This window comes from Haliotis rufescens, unplaced genomic scaffold (genome assembly GCF_023055435.1).
Source record: "Haliotis rufescens isolate VD_foot unplaced genomic scaffold, xgHalRufe1.0.p SCAF_21, whole genome shotgun sequence".
NCBI classification, from domain to species: domain Eukaryota; kingdom Metazoa; phylum Mollusca; class Gastropoda; order Lepetellida; family Haliotidae; genus Haliotis; species Haliotis rufescens.
This window is the reverse complement of record NW_025963902.1, coordinates 7,385,237-7,399,752: the sequence shown is the minus strand read 5'-3', so window position 1 is coordinate 7,399,752 and position 14,516 is coordinate 7,385,237.

Below are 14,516 nucleotides of genomic sequence, written 5' to 3'. Positions count from 1 at the left end.
AATGTGTGAAGCCCATTTCTGGTGTCCCCCGCCGTGATATTGCTGGAATATTGCTAAAAGCGGCGTAAAACCAAACTCACTCACTCACTCACTCGTGCTTTACGGCACTAATTTCAAATTGGCGACTACGCTTCGAAACATATTTTGACAAATTCTCGATTACAAATTTGAAACCTGAACAAAAAAACCATTCTGGAATGGCTAATAGATGGTCTAGATTGTAAGGATTTAGTCGTTGAGCCTGTAACTATCGTTCGGAATACCCCATGTTAAAGTTTTCGAGGTTGCATGATTAGAAAACACATTCCGACTGTCACTTTCATAATCTGGTAAGCGACGCTCTGATTGGTCGGATGAAAGGTCGTTCTGACGTGACCCCTAATGGGATGTCTTCAGTGAGTGAGTGGGGTTTAACGCCGCTTTTAATATTATTCCAGTTATATCACGGCGTGTCAGCTTAATGTGGGAGGAAAGCCCGAAGTGATGCAGGTCTCAGACGTTTACCACTTCGGTGAAACCCACGAGCACGGGTATGGTGCTGACAGACCTAGAAACATAATCGGGGCGAACCGGGATTCGAACCCACAATCATAGGTTTCTGGCGTGTCCAGGGGACGCAACTCTGCACAGCTAATCGCGGCGCCTTAGACGAGTGGGCCACCCGTGCCCCCATACCAGGGATGTCTTCATATCGTTGTTAGCGGTAGCGAGAACTAAGGTCTGATTTTAATGAGATTGTACGGTAGTTGGAAAATCTCTGCGGCGTATTACAACATTCACCTACTGTCATTTCCACATGGCATGAACCTTCTGAAGAAAGAAAAAACGAGTGAAACTAGAAAAAAACAACCCAGATGCGTGGACAAGTCACGTGTTGTATAGATTGTCTTTAGGCACTGTAGGTTTGTTAATGATCAAGGTGACACCGTCACCATAATTAAATTATCTTGGGTGGAATCATCCTTGATAATTTGAGACATCGTATTATATTCATGTACAACTGACCTAAGGTGTTCTCGAAGAAACTGAAAACAACCTATTATTTATCTCTTGATTAAAAAGAAGAAATATAAAAAATAGCAATCATGTTTTTGTCGTTGAGATTGTTCATGGTAACAAAATATGTTAAGCTTTTAGTTAAATATTTCATTAATATTGTCAGTGACTCATCCAAGTTGTTCGTAGTGTACCGTAAAACTTTGACAACACAACGGTATTTTATTAGTTTTGTAGTGTAACGCCGCCTTTAACAGTATTCCCGTTATTCCACAGCATGTCACCTTGATATAAAAGGAAAAAAACAGATGTGACGTAGGTCTTAGACATTTACCACTTTGGTGGAACCCACGAGCACGTGTATGGTGCTGACAAATCTAGAAACATAATCGTGGAGAATCGGGATTCGAAGTCACGATCATAGGTTTCTGTCACGCCCAAGGGACGCAACTCAGCAAATTGCAGCGCCTAAGACGACTGTGTTACCCGTGCCCAACTGATTGTGTAATGGCATTAGACCCCGACTTAAATCGATGCAGGCGTTTTTTCTTTTATTCAAAGTAGGGTTTTTAGCGGGCGTGTTACGACGTAAATTGAAATAAAAAGGTAAATTGTAATACTTGCAGCAAATTGTAACAGGGCGTTTATCCAAGTATTTACGGTTAGTCAAACTTCCTCAAACCAAGTTTATATAAAACCCCTAATTTAAAGCACGTGGTTAAATGATATTATCATGTTTACTGCGGAGTTGTGTGTCAAATTCGAAGCTTTGTTTTGCCTGGGGACAGCAAGAGTCACATTACCCTATATAATATCAATACTGAGCCTTCACGTGTCACCGCGCCTGACATTTGGGTGTTTTCTTTGGACGCTTTTATTCCTTTGAAAATGTAACATATATCTTGTAACAACTGCAGATACATTTTAACTGTTTAGAAAGTGATTGCCTACGATATTGAATTTGGACATTGACATACTATCAGAGGGAGTCTACATATTCTTAGGGCTTAGAATAGGCCTTCAGCAACCCATATGCTTGCCGTAATAGGCGACTAACCGGATGGAATGGTCAGGCTCGCTGACTTCGCTGATGCACATCATCGTATCCCAATTGCGTAGACTGATGCTCATGATATACTCCCTATATAAATTTTATAAGTACTTTTATTATCCAAAACTGGCTCCCACAGGAGATATCGCTTGGGTGGGATCAAGCGATATCTACACTGTAGATATCGCTGCAATGAAATTGCAGCACAATGCTTTGGAGGCCATTATGATGTCATTGGTTACCATGACGTCACAATCAAATGACATCACTAATGGCTCTGCTACAGAAGCTGTTTAGCAGTACTTTTTACATTTAAGACACTGCTTATTACTGTCTACAAAATGAAAAAGTTGGAAGAATGATGTTGGATGATAAATAAAATCTCATCCTCGTGTCTTTTGATATCAAATATATCAACACTCGTTGATAATAGTGGGAAAAATCCTCGGCAAGCCTCGGAGTTTTCCAACTTTTATCAACTCATGTTGATATATTTGATATCAAAAGACACTCGGGTGAGATTCTCTATATATATAGGGGGTAGGTATATTTTTATTTACTGACCAATAATGAGCTCCCGTGATCATAAAATGCTAGACAGAGCTCATAAGCCGAGTGTGTTTCAGTGTCCAAACATTATCATATATTAGAAATAACAATTGTAATAATGTTTTTATCGTATAAAATGTAGTTTTTTAATAATAATAAAGACGTAATTTCACTCAACAGCAGATCTTTAGAAGCCGCGTATGAATACAATATTTGAGTGAACCGTCCCATTTATCTTACAGTGTCAAATCACATGTAGCCTAGTTTCCTCGACACATCGGAAAACCCCAAAGCATTCTGGGAACGTTGGTCAATTGTTAACTGAGAAATGAAAGATTCGCTACCGTCGTCATGACCTATGGGTCGACCATTTAACGTTCTCTTTTAGGATTAAGAAGAGTAGAGTTTGAAGCGCGAAGAGACGACAGAATATGGGTTAAGAGGCCGACAGAAATCTGTGCTTGAAAATGCTGAAGCAAGTAATAAATAAAATACTACACGAGAACCTGTGTGATACCGATTTTATGAAACTCGTGAATAGGTCTGGTATCTGACGAGCGAAAGCGAGTCAGATAGCATAACTATTCTCTCGTTTCGTAAATTGGTAATACATGGGAGCTTGTTTAGTATTCTACATGTCTCAGACAAACATGCTATTCTTCACATTAACCCGGCCCTACTTAAGGAAAGTCCAATAGGTCAAGTGAGATGGGGTTTTAAGGTCGCGTCGCGTTTACGATTATTGCACTTATGTGTGCGTGTGTGTGCGTACGTGCGTGTGTGTGCGTGTCAGAGTAATAATGTGTGATTTACCGTGCAATTTTGTATTTCAATTATCCAGTGTAATATACCTTTATGATATACTCAGCGTCATTAGTAAAGGGTCACCTAGGTATGTAGGGTGTCAAACATATGCCAACAAGTGTCAACAGGTCTGTGTGAGTGAGTATGGTTTTACGCCGCTTTTAGCAATATTCCACATTCACACATTGTCCCTATGTCGGGAATCGAACACGGGTCTTCAGCGTGACGAGCTAACGCTTTAACCACTAGGCTACCCGACCGCCCCCAACAGGTCTGAGTATGTTGACAGTGTGATTAACAGTTTCAGAACGTGTTGTGTATGCATATGTGACACTATTTGGTTGTTTTTATGAAGCTGGAAAAATGGACGACTACTATTAAAAACAATGAAAGGAACAAGACTGAAGGTGATGGAAAACGATACCCAAAACACACGCCTGAACGCAACCCAAGCACGTGCAATACATGACAAGTAACAGTTAATGTGGGCATAAAATGGTTCGTTCCAGATGCAACTGAATTGAACACTTGGGAGTTGCAAATGCGACGTTTTTGAATATTCTTATTCTCTGCGTGACCCCGTAATAATGACGCTGAATATATATTACGATAAATACCCTTGACCCATTCGCCATCATAGCTTCATGTCGAAAGTGACGTCATCATCACCCTTTCTCCTATCAGTAACTTCGCCCTGAACTTTTCTCGCAAATTAGTGTAATTTGATTGGACCGAAAATGTTAGCGTCGTGCCATTCAAATCTGACACAAAACGAATCTCATCTTCCCTTGGCAAGGGAGTTAACTGACTATTAAGTCCAGTTTCCATCCTTGCCGAACTGGAAGGGAATTCCGTCACATTTTGCCTGGACTAACGAATATGTGTAGAGTCCAATCAAAATCACGTGACAAACTAGACATCCGGTTCTCAAACAACATGGATTTCAACGTGCAGATTTCGGTAGACTGCAGGATTTGCAATGCATATGTACTGCCAACTGAGCGTCGAAAGATATTTTGCAAATCTAATCATGTTTCTTAATAAAGGTGTTCAAGTGAGTTGATGCACTTCTCGAGGTAGGACCCGTTTTATTATTATTTTGATTATCGATCAGATCGTCTTGACCGGGCGCCGCCATTTTGTTTGATGCAAGCGACATGAGAGGTGGAATCTGGCGAATAGGCGGTTTATTAAAGGGACATAACTCGTAATAGCCTCTGGTGGCACTACGAACGAGCCTGGACATTCCAGTCAAGTTCGGCAAGGGTGGTACAGTCAGTTATCTCCCTTGCCTTGGGAAGATGGGCTTGCTGAAGACCAATTCTGACCCGGATCTTCACGGGGGTAGACTGCAGGTTGAAACTTATGAAAAAGATTGCAAATCGTACACATAATTCGTTAATCGGGGCATCTGCTAATCAGCACACATGTCAATCCGGACACTTGTTAATGCGAACATGTTCTAATACAGACATACGTCAATCCGGACACCCATCAATCCGAACATCTGTTAATCCGAACGCTTCACTGGACACAGTACTGTCCGGATCAAGAAAGTTGCATTCCACATGAATTATGCTAAAGTTTAATTAAAACATATATAGAGAGTTACAACACGTGGAGTTTAAAGCACAACTGATATTCATACGTTGTGTTTGTGTTTGGCGACCTGTGTTTTCATTGTTGTTTACTATTGTTAACGATAACACATTCATTGCGTCAGGAATGCGCATACCTCAAGTAGGGTCTATACGTCACTGACATCTTCTCCGGAATGTATGACTCGCATTTACTTCATTCCTACAAAAGCTATATAGCTACTGTTCATGCTATCGATACTTAAAACGGTCCGGACAAATGGGAGGGCTAAAATATATCATAGTTGTGTTTTGAACCTCAGGTTTGCAGCATTTCGATGACTAGTAACGTCTTGATAACGTTTGGAATTTGTTGGTCAAATTTAATTTGTAAGCAATTACATTTTTAGCCCAGTAGTCTGTCTATGAGGGTGCCAACCCGAACTCTAGGCATCCGACATACCACTGACTTTGTTTTGGCATCCCGTGTAGGAACTCATGAGTCATATCAGCTGGTTTTGTTTGTTTGTTTGTTTGTTTCTTGTTTATCGCCAATCGGCAATTTTCCAGCTATGTATGACGGCGGTTTTGTAAATAATCGAATCTGGACCTGACAATCCAGTGATTGATATCATGAGCATCGATCTACGTAATTGGGATACGATGGCACGCATCAACAACGTACGCAGCCTGACCACCCGATCCCGTTAGTCGCCACTTACGACATGCATGGGTTGCTGAAGACCTATTCTATCCCGGAGCGTCACGGGTCACAGAGCTGGTACAAGTACATTAGACTGGGATTTGTACATAGAATATATGACCATTCGTGCTCACAAGCTTAGGCCTAAATATTTTATAGATTAGTCACTCTTTGCACGAAAATATGACGAAATATAAATCATTTCAAATATTGGCATCCCCGTACCAGATACACATTTCATGGCATCCGGCGTACTGCACTTCAGCATCCGGAATACCACGTAACAGGGTCTGGCATCCGGCGTGCTGCACTTCAGCATCCGGAATACCACTTAGAAGGGCTCGATTATTTACATCCCGCCGTCATATAACTGAATATTGCTAGGTGCGGCGTTAGACAACAAACAAACAAACATTCAATGATGCTGGATCTGTCTTTCTCCGCCCCTCTACCCGGGGTGCCCAGGGGACTGTGGGTGTTGGTCACTACCGCTAAACAAAGATCTGAGGACAACCCATTACGGGTCACGTCAGACCGACCTTGCGCGAACTTTGACCGACCAATGGAATGACCAATCAGAAGGCAGCTTTCTCGTGCTTTACGGCACAAATTTCAAATTGGCGACTAAGCTTCGAAACATATTTTGACAAATTATCGATTACAAATTTGAAACCTGAACAAAAAAAACCATTCTGGAATGGTCTAGATTGTAAGGATTCAGTCGTTAAACCCGTAACTATCGTTCGGAATACCCCATGTTAAAGTTTTCGAGATTGCATGATTAGAAATCACATTCCGACTGTCACTTTCATTATCTGGTAAGCGACGCACTGATTGGTCGGATGAAAGGTCGTTCTGACGTGACCCGTAATGGGATGTCTTCAGATCTTTGTTTAGCGGTAGCGAGAACTGAGGTCTGATTTTAATGAGATTGAAGTAGTACTCTCGGACTCAGCCGCCAGGACCTACCCCTACAGTCCCCTGGGCACCCCGGGTAGATGTGAGGAACACCATGTCTACAGGGAGCCCTTGTAGAACTCTCCGCACTCAGCCGCCAGGACCAACACCCACAGATTGAGACATGGTGTTCCTCACACTGTCCTGTCAACTCAGCAAACTAATAAAGACAGACTCGCCCCTCTAATGAAGGGCATTTTCATTACAGAGAGCATCCATTTACGTATTCGACCAGTGCTTCATATACCATCTGACGCCGTCTCCCGTTGCTCAGGACATATTAATCTAGGGCTATGTGACCATGAACAGGTGGCTCTCTCCAAAACATGTACAACTGTTTGAGAAGAAACCTTTTACACCATTCCGTCTTCAAGTTGTCCGAGCCACTGACGTACATGCAGCTAAACGTTGCACTAAAAGCAAGTGCTTACACTTTGAAATCGTTACAAAAATAAAATAAAACTGAGTTCAAAATAATGAAATATAGTGTGTTCTTCTTTCAATCGTTTGTTATATACACATCGTCAAAAGAAACGCGAACCATAGAAACATATAGAGAAGTACAGTAAACTACGGTTATAACGAACTCAAAGGGACCTCTAACTTGAGTTTGTTATAACCGTAGTTCGTTATAAGCATATATACAGCATAACTAAAGCAAATAGTTGGGACAAAAAATCAGTTCGTTATATCCGTCAGTTCGTTAAAAGCGTGTTCGTTATAAACGTAGTTAACTGTATGTACGTTAAGAAGAGATGTTTCCAGTGTGTACCAACTAATGATAAAACTAACAATCAGTCAAGTGTTACTGCTTAGTGTATTCTTATCATGATATACTGCAACTGATTATAATGTATATATATTATATAATTATAATTTCTTACATGTACATATATATGCTCTCTGATTCATACCATTCATTCACCTGATGAAGGAGTAAGCATATACCCCGAAACGTTGTGTTCCTCATAATAAAGAAGTTGACCCGGCTACCAGTGTGGATGGTTGGTTGGTTTGTTGTTTAACGCCGCACTCAGCAATATTCCAGCTATATGACGGCGGTCTGTAAATAATCGAGTCTGGACCAAACAATCCAGTGATTAATATCATGAGCATCGATCCACGCAATTGGGATCGATGACGGCTACCAGTGTGAAACTTGTCGTTGATGAGGTGGTTCCACATTGTTGTGTTTGCGTAATGCATTAGTTGTTGAGCATATCTGGCTTTGATTACAATGACGCCGCACTCAGCAATACTCCAGCAATATGACAGCTTTCTGTAAATACTCGAGTCTGGATCAGACAATCCAATGATTGATATCATGAGCATCGACCAACGCAATTTTGTTCATGAAATAAATGTCTTTACAGCGTCAATGTGGTCATAACAATAGTTATTTTAGGGCTGTCACGACAAATCGAAATATCGATATATTGCTATTGTTAAGCACCTAAGGTCAATAATTCGATTGTTAACTCAGTTTCCGATCAATAGTATCGATTTCAGTTAGGAATATCGATAGTTTCAATTGTATTTACCATATCAATAGAATACATGCAATGCTGTTCAAATTTATTTTTCTTTTGATCATGAGTGGGAGTAATTTACACATGGTAATGTGGAAGTTTCTTTTTCTTAATTAATAGGGTAAAGAAAAAACAAATCAGTCATATCTCAAACTTTACTTTCTATTTGTTGTTATGGTTATCACATTCAAAGGAATTTTCATTTCCAAGGTTTAATTCAACTCTAAAATCCATAAGAAATGATACACTGAAAACTATCGATATTTATCGCAATAGTTGCTTCCAATATCAATAGTTATCGAATAGTTTCTTTCAATATCAATAGTTATCGCAATAGTGAGTGCGTGAGTAAGTTAGGTTTAACGCCGCTTTTAACAGTATTCCAGTTATATCGCGGCGTGTCAGCTTAATGTGGGAGGAAAGCCCGAGGTGATGCAGGACGTTTACCACTTCGGTGAAACCCACGAGCACGGGTATGGTGCTGACAAATCTAGAAACATAATCGGGGCAAACCGGGATTCGAACCAACAATCATAGGTTTCTGGCGTGCCCAAGGGACGCAACTCTGCACAGCGAATCGCGGCCAGACCAATAGTCACCCCTAATAATTCCTGATTTATGCGTTTTTGTGCGTTCACAACAGAAACCCCAGATTCTGTGTATGAACAGGCCTCCTGTAGGCTATATACTTGTCGCAAGAGCCAACTTAAATAGATGCTATCTGAATTATTTTTTCTTCTAAAATAACATTTAAACCTCATCGAGTAATCTGCTATTTACAAAGTTGATATTTTCCTGAGTGGTGCAGCTTGTCATTTCACGAGATGTATTTCATAATTTCCTACTGCTCACGACCAGTTTCCGAGTACCATATTCAATGTAATTGAGGCAGACTGAAAATCGTTATTACACTCTTGTGAGATACCAGTTCTATATTTTTGGATAACTGCATTATTTCATGACTAATACTTAATAAATGAGTGGCATCGTACCCCGAGGGTGTTGCTCATAATATCAACCACTTGATTGTGCAAACAAGCACAACATCGATGTGTTCACAACGCTAGTTTGTTTATTGATTGCATATGTTCTTAACCTTGATGTTTTTACGATGTCGTAACCAGGACGTATTTACGATGTCGTAACCTTGATGTATTTACGACGTCGTAACCTTGATGTATTTACGACGTCGTAACCACGATGTATTTACGATGTCGTAACCAGGACGTATTTACGATGTCGTAACCTTTAGGTATTTACGACGTCGTAACCATAATGTATTTACGATGCCATAACCAGTACGTATTTACGATGTCGTTACCTTGATGTATTTACGCAGTCGTAACCTTGATGTATTTACGATGTCGTAACCTTGATGTATTTATGACGTCGTAACCATGATGTATTTACGCAGTCGTAACCTTGAAGTATTTACGATGTCGTAACCTTGATGTATTTATGACGTCGTAACCTTGATGTATTTACGATGTCGTAACCATGATGTGATAATCTTATCGTATATATACATATATATTTTAGGACTCTCCGCCCTATAGTTTAACTTTGACACGTGTCCAAAAATAACCTTTGACCTATTCCAGGGGGAGAAATTTATTTTGAGCTCCGTACATCAGACGAAGTGATATTAAATCACAGATGTTTGAAGCAAATGACGCGCGGAAAGGCCGCCAATGATTTCGCACTTAACTGACCAAGTTAGTAATGAAAGATGCATTATTCTGAGACGGATCTCTTTAAGTGATCGATATCCCATGTACAAGATCGATCTGAACGGACAAACTACTTGTACGCATTACCGGAATACGGAGCCTTGTCGTCGAGTTTCTGGGAACTGACTGTCATACGCTGTTGCTCTAGGAGACCTGATAATGTTGATTCTCGGAGAAATTGTGTGAATATTTTCTGTTGTTTTTTTCAGTTTTAATGGCTGGGATGAGCGTGAGATATTGTCCCGGGTGTTTAGCTAATTTCGATATTTTTTCTTTCAACACAACGTGCTTAGATAGTTCTGGGACCGGTTGCCGAAAATTTAATGAGTGCGGAGTATTAATAGTACTTAATGTCGGACACAATGACTGACAGTACTTGATTGTAGCGACAGTGACTGCAATGTATAATATAATACTGCCGTGGTATGTTATACCCACATGCACGGGGGAATCCCATGGCCCACGTGCAATGTTTTGGGTGTTTTGGGGCGTTACGTTATAGTTCCGAAACGGTTCCATCACTGGTAGTCACTTTTGAAAGCTAATCTTTCTTCTGACGACCGATCGGAACATTCACATTTCATTCTCCCCAACGCTTTTTGGGTGGTAGAGCATCTGCCCAGAGAGCGGAAGGTCGGAGGTTCGTTCCACGACAGCGCCATACTTAAAGAATTTAAAAGATGGTATTTGTTGTTACCCTGCCTGGCGCTCGGTATTAAGGGGCTAAAGCAAGCACTGGTTGGCTCGGAGACATAATGCTGTGTCTGAGTGGGCATTCTTGTTAAACTACGGCATGGTATCTCAGTGGGCTAGCACTATAAAATGGGCATTAGTCCGGACTAGTACAAGCACACAGACAGACAGACGGAAGACACAGACAGACAGACAGACACAGACAGACAGACGGAAGACAGACAGACAGACGGAAGACACAGACAGACAGACAGACAGACGGAAGACACAGACAGACAGACAGACACAGACAGACAGACAGACGGAAGACACAGACAGACAGACAGACACAGACAGACAAACAGACAGACACAGACAAACAGACAGACAGGCAGACAAACAGAGGGAAGACACAGACAGACAGACAGACAGACAGACACAGACAGACAGACAGACAGACACAGACAGACAGACAGACAGACAGACAGACAGAGGGAAGACACAGACAGACAGACAGACAGACAGACACACGCACACACACACACACACACACACACACACACACACACACACACACACACTTGCATGACCTCGCCATATAAGTGCAATAATCTTGAACGCGACGTTAAACGCAATTTCACCTCACCTACGTTTTTGGAGGGTATAGTTGGATATTACCAGGGTATTAGTGTAATCCTGTAGTGACAAATAACAACATTTTATGCTGAACTGTTGAGGATGGTGAAACATGTCTTTATTGACTACAGTTTCCACAGTTTGCCAACGAACGAGCGAACACAATTGTCTTGTCATCATGTTAATTAAATACTGCAATGCTTTTGAACGTGGGCCGTTGGCCTTTATACCGCAGTAACCATTATAAATGATGCTGCATGTGGCAAACAACGCACTCACCTGACACGAAATCATTTGTCTGAAAATGCAAACGGTATATTTTGATATCTTAATAACAAAACAAAAGAAAGCCACTGTTTAATGTCAAGCCATTTTTTTGCCTTCCGTCTTGATTTTATTCGATAGCATTTAGCTTAATCAATCTATCAAGAAATATAAATTAAACTCGTTTCGCTTCAAAGCGTTTAGGAAACCAGAAAACAAGTTGCGTCAACACTAACTTGATAACACAAGACAAATCACACACTCAATTAATGAATTCTAACAATACAGCAAGCCTATTATATACACGCACCCGCCCGCTGGGAAAAGCAATTGGTTTACGCCGGCGTTGATACAAGCCATTGCAATTTATGCTGCCGTTTCTTTTTCAAAATGAGCAAGAACATTGTTTTAAGCTTGATACTTTGAAACAGAATCTGCCCAGAATGAATAAAAAAATCTAAATGTCAATAAAAACAAAAGTAATTTGTCTTAGCAATGAGACAAGAATGTCACCGCTAATCGATTGAGTTGACGGGAAAAAACTACATATATTTCTAACTGATTCACCTATAACTTGATTAGGAAATGGATGAAACATTACGAAACATTAAGTAATCCTCTATTTACGGACGTTTTGATTGATTTATCACCATAGATCGGCACTCCTTAGCATAAGCGAATGAATATTTGACATAAACTGCCGGCAAAAGAAAATATACACCCATGTTTGGTGGCGGATAAGATGAAATAAACAAGAACTGGTTATTCGAGGGTGATATATTTGTTACGGGTGCCACAGTTGTGTTTCGACCTTAGGTTTGCAGTGTTTCTGCTACTGTTTTCAGCTAAGTAACGTTGTGATGATGTTTGTAATTTTGGGGCGAAATCCAGTTTTCAAGTGTATACTTTCTTTTGCCCGGTAGTGTATATGTTCTCGGATTATTCCGCCCGAACCAGTTAGTACAGTTGTTATAAAGCGAAGAATTTTTATAAATTATGGATTTTAATCAAGGCTTAATATAATCCATACCTAATACCCAAGTGGGGGCACGGCTGGTCCTGTCGTCTAAGGCGCGTTGCGTCCCTTTGGCACACCAGAAACCTAGGATTGTTGGTTCGAATACCGGTTCGCCCCGATTATGTTTCTAGGTTTGTCAGCACCATACCCGTGCTCGTGGATTTCACCGAAGTGGTAAACGTCTGAGACCTGCTTTCCTCCCACATTAAGCTGACACGGCGCGATATAACTGGAATACTGTTAAAAGCGGCGTTAAACCCAACTCACTCACTCACTCACTCACTCAAAGACAAGTGCAAATGGAAAGAAACCATCTGATGAAAACAAACATTGTAAAGTGTCAAAGTCAGCGAGACTGACCACCCGATCCCTTTAATCGCCTCCTACGACAAGCATAGTCGCCTTTTACGGCAAGCATGGGTCCCTGAAGACCCAAGTAGTTGACCGCCTCCGTGGTCTTGTGGTAGAGCGTCCGCCCGGAGAGCGGAAGGTCCAGGGTTCGATCCCGGGCCGCGTCATACAAAAAGACGTTAAAAAATTGTACTTGTTGTTACCCTGTCTGGCGCTCGGCATTAAGGGGCTAAAACAAGGACTGGTCGGCTCGGAGTCAGTATACTGTGTCTGAGTGGGGTATTCATGTTAAACTGCGGCATGGTATCTCAGTGAGCTAGCACTATAAATCGGCATCAGTCCGGACTAGTACAAGCAGCCACACACACACATACACGTGCATGCACGTCGCTATATAAGTGCAATAATCTTGGACGCGACGTTAAACCCAATTTCACCTCACCTCACCTCACCCAAGTAGTTAGTAGAAATTTGACCAAAATAACCGTTAGCGCTTCCAAGATGCGAACCTGAGATGCCGGTTTGGCTCCATGAAGATTCAGTATGTATTTCATTAATATTCTTCAAAACAATTCCTTGAAAGTAAGACGACTGGTATTTTGATCGACATTAAATTACAAAAATTAATTTGCCTATTACCCCGTGGGTCAGACGAGGTTTTGTGTTGCAGTGTTTCATTTCAGATTAGCGTGGACGTACGATCTCATCACTGTGTGAGGAAGATAGTACGAGAGAAGGGGTAGACAGGAGGTTAGATAGGAGGGCAGAGAGGGGGGGGAGTAGAGAGGGGTAAACAGGAGGGTAGAGGGGGTAAACAGGAGGGTAGAGGGGGTAGACAGGAGGATAGAGGGGGTAGACAGGAGGGTAGAGGGGTAGACAGGAGGGCAGAGAGGAAGGTAGACAGGGGGGTAGAGAGGAGGGTAGAGAGGAGGGTAGACAGGGGGTAAACAGGAGGGTAGAGAGGGTAGAGGGTAAACAGGAGGGTAGAGAGGGCAGAGGGGTAAACAGGAGGGTAGAGGGTAAACAGGAGGGTAAAGGGGTAAACAGGAGGGTAGAGAGGAGGGTAGAGAGGAGGGTAGACAGGGTAGAGAGGAGGGTAGAGAGGGGGTAAACAGGAGGGTAGAGGGTAAACAGGAGGGTTGAGTGGTAAACAGGAGGGTAGAGAGGATGGTAGAGGGGTAAACAGGAAGGTAGAGAGGATGGTAGACAGGGGTAGTGAGGAGGGTAAACAGGAGGGTAGAGAGGATGGTAGAGGGGTAAACAGGAGGGTAGAGAGGAGGGTAGACAGGGTTAGAGAGGAGGGTAGACAGGAGGGTAGAGTGGTAAACAGGAGGGTAGAGAGGAGGGTAGAGGGGTAAACAGGAGGGTAGAGGGGTAAACAGGAGGGTAGAGGTGTAAACAGGGTAGAGAGGGTGGTAGAGGGGCAAACAGGAGGGTAGAGAGGATGGTAGAGGGGTAAACGGGAAGGTAGAGGTGTAAACAGGAGGGTAGAGAGGATGGTAGAGGGGTAAACAGGAGGGTAGAGAGGATGGTAGAGGGGTAAACAGGATGGTAGAGAGGATGGTAGAGGGGTAAAATGGAAGGTAGAGAGGATGGTAGAGGGGAAGAGAGGAGAGTAGAGAGGAGGCTAGAGAGTGAGAGAGAGGCGGAAGGGGGGGGGGATGTCTGTCAGTGGAGAG